The sequence below is a fragment of the Triticum aestivum genome, chromosome 2B (genome assembly GCF_018294505.1).
Source record: "Triticum aestivum cultivar Chinese Spring chromosome 2B, IWGSC CS RefSeq v2.1, whole genome shotgun sequence".
In the NCBI taxonomy this organism is placed as follows: Eukaryota; Viridiplantae; Streptophyta; class Magnoliopsida; order Poales; family Poaceae; genus Triticum; species Triticum aestivum.
The window spans coordinates 712330080-712336741 of record NC_057798.1 but is presented as its reverse complement, the minus strand read 5'-3'; the positions used below and the strand labels follow the sequence as shown (position 1 = coordinate 712336741).

Below are 6662 nucleotides of genomic sequence, written 5' to 3'. Positions count from 1 at the left end.
CAGATATCGCCTATTCTACCCTCTACTGCTTGCATTAGAGTAGTGTAGCATGTTACTATTTCGATTAATCCTATTCTGTTGCATAGCCTGACATTGTTGCTACATCTGTTGATACCTTACCCGCAATCCTAAATGCTTAGTATAGGATGCTAGTTTATCATCATTGGCCCTACATTCTTGTCAGTCTGCCTTGCTATACTATTGAGCCGTGATCACTCGGGAGGTGATCACGGGTATATACTATACATACATACATACTCTACAGATGGTGACTAAAGTCGGGTCAGCTCGTTGAGTACCCGCAAGTGGTTCCGATGTGGGGGCTGGAAGGACAGGTGGCTCCATCTCGGTAGAGGTGGGCCTGGGTTCCCGACGGCCCCCGACTGTTACTTTGTGGCGGAGCGACAGAGCAGGTTGAGACCACCTAGGAGAGAGGTGGGCCTGGCCCTGTTCGGCGTTCGCGGATACTTAACACGCTTAACGAGATCTTGGTATTTGATCTGAGTCTGGCTACTGGCCTATACGCACTAATCAACTACGCGGGAACAGTTATGGGCACTCGGCGTCGTGGTATCAGCCGAAGCCTTCGTGACGTCAGCAACTAAGCGGCGCGCGCCGGATTGGAACGTAAGCCTGCTCTTGTATTAAGGGGGCTAGTTCTGCTTCCGGCCGCGTACGCAAGGTGCAGGTGTGCTAAGGGCGATGGGCCCAGACCCCTGTGTGCTTAGGTTTAGACCGGCGTGGTGACCTCTCTGTTGTGCCTAGGTGGGGCTGCGACGTGTTGATCTTCCGAGTCCGGGCATGACCCAGGAAAGTGTGTGCGGCCAAATGGGATCGAGCGTGTTGGGTTATGTGGTGCACCCCTGCAGGGAAGTTTATCTATTCGAATAGCCGTGTCCCTCGGTAAAAGGACGACCCGGAGTTGTACCTTGACCTTATGACAACTAAAACTGAATACTTAATAAAATACACCCAGACAAGTTCCACAGACAACCCGGTGATCGCTTTTCCACAGGGCGGCGAGGGAAGGATCGCCGGGTAGGATTATGCTATGCGATGCTACTTGGAGGACTTCAGTCTACTCTCTTCTACATGCTGCAAGACGGAGGCTGCCAGAAGCGTAGTCTTCGACAGGATTAGTTATCCCCCTCTTATTCTGGCATTCTGCAGTTCAGTCCACTGATATGGCCCTTTACACATATACCCATGCATATGTAGTGTAGTTCCTTGCTTGCGAGTACTTTGGATGAGTACTCACGGTTGCTTTCTTCCCCCTTTTCCCCCTTTCCTTTCTACCTGGTTGTCGCAACCAGATGTCAGAGCCTAGGAGCCAGACGCCACCGTCGACGACGGCTCCTACTACGCTGGAGGTGCCTACTACTACGTGCAACCCGCTGACGACGACCAGGAGTAGTTAGGAGGATCCCAGGCAGGAGGCCTACACCTCTTTCGATCTGTATCCCAGTTTGTGCTAGCCTTCTTAAGGCAAACTTGTTTAACTTATGTCTGTACTCAGATATTGTTGCTTCCGCTGACTCGTCTATGATCGAGCACTTGTATTCGAGCCCTCGAGGCCCCTGGCTTATATTATGATGCTTGTATGTCTTATTTTACTTTTAGAGTTGTGTTGTGATATCTTCCCGTGAGTCCCTGATCTTGATCGTACACATTTGCGTGCATGATTAGTGTACGATTAAATCGGGGGCATCACAGGCACACCCAAAGGCAAACTGAACCGCCGACATCAAAAGGACAAGCCGCCACCCAGCTCCGCACATCACCATCGTCCCCGCCACACGAGTCGCAACGCCAACCACTCGCATCACCGGTTGGGCCAACGCCACACGAGTGTAAGGTACATTGAATACTGCTATGTTTGCAGCAAAAAGGGCGCGTAAACACTAGCTCAATATAAACAGAATACTGCATATGCAGCTTGATAAATTGTTTAACGGCATGTATATGCAGAGCTGGCTCATATCAGCAATCCAGTTTGATAATCCACATGTATAGATGTTTTGAAAGCCAGCAGGAAGCAAAAGATATCTAGCAAATAACTAAACCCGCGTATCTCACTTTTCTATCTCACCCAATCCTTGCTCTTGGAACGGTAAAAACCGGTAAGCATATGGCAGAACTTCCAGAAGAACACCAGTTGGTATTTGTTCAATACGTGACCGATAGATCTCTCTGTTCCAATCATTATGAAAGAGCAAGCTACATTGCACTGACAACGGAGAGTTGTCATTTGCCAGAATAGTAGTTCAGTCATAAAGGAATTGATAGAAAATCTTTTATTTATTTTCGTAGTGGGATTTCAGATGAATCGAAATATTTCAGAACATTGTGTTTACCAGAATAGAGTAAGCAAGTACCAAGCAGAGGATTTTAAAATCGTAGAAAATAAAACTTAAACCATGCATGATTTTAGCTACTTTGTTGCATTAGGAATAGCCAATAAAGGGAAATTAATGACTCGGACAAAGGAACATACCGCGGATACAAAATCATGTACAAAGTACTTATTTAGCAACTGTGTCACATCGGTCATCACCCGTGATGTCATATACAATGAGAATTAAGGGAAATGTCAGATCATGGAAAATTGATGGTAATTTCTGATATATAGCAAGTTTTCTGAAGTCAGTAGTGTCATTTGATTCCTCAACAAGTTGTGTATCAGAGTTCTTAACATGATGGTGATTCCTCACAAGGCCTCTCATTGCCCCGTTGGAGCAATACCAGTGACAAGGGTGTCGGAGCAAAGATGCCCTTGTTTATACGGCAGCATTTATGCAACATTCACTTGGACACAAATGTTTCAACTATACAGAGCAGGTTTACGAAAAAAAAATGCCTTTGTGAGAAAACATGGAATAGATGCTTCATGGGCATCTAAGCCAGAGAAACAGACATGCATCCTTCTTTGAAATTGCAAGTACCAAGTCTGTTGCTGCATGGACAGTATTCGGCTATGCTGCTGAGCTACTGAAAAAGCATGGAATGCTGTACCCTCATTTCATTTCATAACAAAAGTCTGAAGATCTTGTGTGCAGGTGGTACTTCTTTTGACATTACAAACGCTGCATCAATCAAAGACGAGACCATGAGGCCTGGTCAAAATGGATAAGCCCATTAAAAACTATTTGATCTTCTGCAAAGTGGCAATAGAGTTATGGGACGAAAAGAGTAATCCATCACTTTGATGATGACATCGCACCCCATCTCCTCTAGTTTGCCAACATTACTGGAGGAAATAGTGCTCCCATTCCAAGAGTACTGTTTTATCAGCAATGTCTTAAGTGAAGTCACATGCAACAGTCCTAGAGGAGGAAGGGACATCCCAGTGAAGCTCGATATAAGATTCAGATGAGTTAGTGAAGGAAATGCCCCAACTTTAACATTCCAAGACTCGACACTTTTTATGCCGTCAATTGTGAGGTGGCGCAGCCTAGGAAATCCTCCCGCATCGCATGTCATGCTGTTCCACTTGAAAGCATTGTCTTCCAAGACAAGCACCACCAGATTCGGAAGGACGCCCAACACAGGCATTGGGTCTTCACTCGGTTCAGAACCTATCAGCTTGAGCTTTTTGAGGCCATGAGGGAGCTTGCTGAGCTGGCTATCCCCCTGCTTCCACTTTCCAGCGAGTTCTAGCACTTGAAGATGCCTATGGTGCGAAATGCTACTGATGAGTTCGGCAGAGAAGACCTGCCCTCGGGTTCTTCTGCTATACCATTCTCTTCTACCAAATCCTTCCGTTACTTCCCAACTCTCCAAGTGTAAGAGCACGGCCTGCTCCATCCCCTCCAAAGCTCTTGATAAGGCAGCCCATTTTTCCTTGTTTCTTTGAGCAATAGATTTGTTTGAACTTCTAATTATCCGGCGATGCTTGGTTAAAACATAACTGTCAACATCAGAAAATGCAGATACTTCACACAAGTGCAAAGTCTGCAATGAGCCAAGGCATCCAACCTCCGGAGGAACCCAGTGCTTGACCTCACCAAGGAACAGGTGCCTCAAGGTTGGGATATTCCAAAAGAGCCGTGGCAGTGAACTTACTATTGACCCTCTTGCATCTAGAGTTTGCAAGTTCAAGAGATCGCTAACTGAGGAAGGAATACCAACCGATCCGCTGCCACATTTTTCTAGTCCTAAATATCTTAGATGTATCAAGTTGCCAATGCCAGATGGTAATAACTTGAGACCCTTTAGGCCATAAAGATCAAGTACTCTGAGACATTTCATCCTGCAAAGTACTGATACTGCTGGTGACTTGAAAAACACCAACAAGGTGCGGAGCTTCGGCATGGCAACATTAATCTCAGTACATCCAACAAAGTTATGGAGAGCAATTCGGTAAGACGTTATTGAGTCAGAGAATGCCTCGGAATCTGTCGGATTGCTCCAAATATTGAACAATCCATCCCTCCTTGCCTCTGCAATACCCCATTCACGAAGCACGTCGTGGAGAACTACACTCTTTATTGAGCCATGCCACTTGCTCATTTCAACGGGTTGGAGCATACACCTCTGTGCCAATTCCTTTATGTATTCTCTTGCTGTATCTTCCATTGTCTGATTCGGCCGATGTGGAATAAATCCTTCAGATATCATCAGCTTGCAAAGTTTTGCTACGCGGATGACATGGTCCTCTGGAAAGGAAGCTACATAAAGAAAGCATGATTTCACTTGGTGATTAGGAAGGTCATTGTAACTTTTAGCTATGATGTTCCAGACTGGCTCGTCATTCTTGCGAGCTTCCCAGTCTAGATTATCAACCAATCCTGACCAAATGTCATAGTCCAAGTTCCTTGAAAGATAGCCTCCCAAGACCACAAGAGCAAGCGGCAACCCTTTGCATTTCACTGCCAGTTTCTTTCCTATCGGCATCAACTGTGATCGATCAGCACTGCTTACATTTTGGTACTCTGGAAAGGACATCTTCTCGAGCAACTCCCAGCTCTCCCTCTCATCCAAAAGCTTCATCTCATGAATGCTTTTCGTCCTGGCGACATGCTTTGAGACATCCATATCCCGGGTGGTCAAAATGATTCTACTACCATTTTTCACATCCGGAAAGACATCGAGGATCCTATTTATCTTACTGTAAGAATTACTCCTCCAGACATCATCCAACACTACAAGAAATCTTCTATGACTGAGGAACTTGCGCAGTTCTTTCAATATACCTTCCTCCGTCATATTTTCCAATTCTTCAATGGTTACCTCCTTCGACTTAACACCATTGTTTGCCCCACCATCACTACTTGTTCCCTCTCCGTTCTGATCCTTCTCCTCTGTAACTATATTTTTCCTTGTAATACTCATGACCCCCCTTGCAATATCCTTGCAAGCGTGGACTTGCCGGATCCAGCCATCCCAACAATAGAGACCACACAAATTTTACTAATCTTATGATTCATCAACTCCTTGAAAATATTATCGCTCTGCTCGTGGAATCCAACAATCGAATTACTATCTGCGATGTTCCAGCTGAGGTCATAAGGCGTCACCTGTTGCTGCTGGAGATCAGCTGCGACGGTGGCCTCCCCAAGATCGGCGATCCCGTAGGCCACGGCGCCGTCGGAGATCTCACGGATCCTGGCCCGGACGAGCCTAATATTCACGCCTGACACGTGAAGCGCGGCGACGTCAACGAGCCAGGTCAAGGCGCTCCAGAACCAGCCCCGAAGGCGGCGGCGGCGCACGAGGTAGTCGGCCTCCCCGAGCGCGTTCTCCGCGTCGTAGGCCGCGGCGCGCACGTCCACGACCCAGTTGGTGAGGCGCGCGCCGTCGCGGCGCCTGGCGTCGGCGTCGCGGAGGAAGCACTGCATGCGGCGGAGCTGGGCCCTGAGAAGATCGGCGTCGGCGTGGACGCCGCGGAGGAAGGCGGCCTCTTCGGCGGCCAGCGTACCGAACGCGCGCACCACAGAGGCCACCGCAGATTCCGCCATGGCCGCCTGGCTCAGCTCAGCTCAGCTTTGCAGTCTGTCTAGAGTAGGAGACCCTTGTAGAATTGGGGAATTTGATGATTAAGAAAGGGAACTGGTGGAGCAAACATGGCACATAAAGTAGGCCAAACTCTGTCAAGCTTCCCCGGAAGTTTCCATTTCATTGCAACCTTTGAAAAATGGGTTACGCTGACAGCTAAAAATTGAGAATTGCAAGTTGCAGTACCTTGCCTTCAAGGATGCAGCTTAGCAATTAGCATGAAGTCTTCGAGGTGGATGAAAGACTTTAGGAGTCCGATGACGTCTCAGAAAACCATTTTTTTACCACTTGTCTTAGAAAACTTTAAAGCCGGCATCATTGAAATTGGCCATTGTAGAGCGCTGGCTATGCTATACGGTGGTGCGTGGGATGAGGGAGAGGATCACCATCACTAGCCGATAACTTGGATTTGGTTTCCACCGGTGTAGAAGAGATGGGGTCGCAATGCAACATGCTAGCCCGCTCCAATATTGGTCTTCGGAGATCTTCTAGATAGACTTTTCTCCCTTGAAACTTTACCTTTTCTCCTTAACCCCGAAAAAAACACTAGGTCAGAGTAATGGGTTGGACAATATAAACTTCTCGGGTTTTTATGGGCACCTCTTGTCTCTGTCAAGCTGAGGCCTTAACAGGATTGGTGTACAATTGCACACGCCAACCAGTTTATC

At 47.3% G+C, this 6662-nt stretch overlaps 1 pseudogene; it reads right to left on the bottom strand.

Moving 5' to 3' along the window:
- Positions 1-3001: 3001 nt before the first annotated feature.
- LOC123046883 (putative disease resistance protein At1g50180) lies at positions 3002-6051 on the bottom strand (annotated as a pseudogene).
- Between the last annotated feature and the right edge of the window lie 611 nt (positions 6052-6662).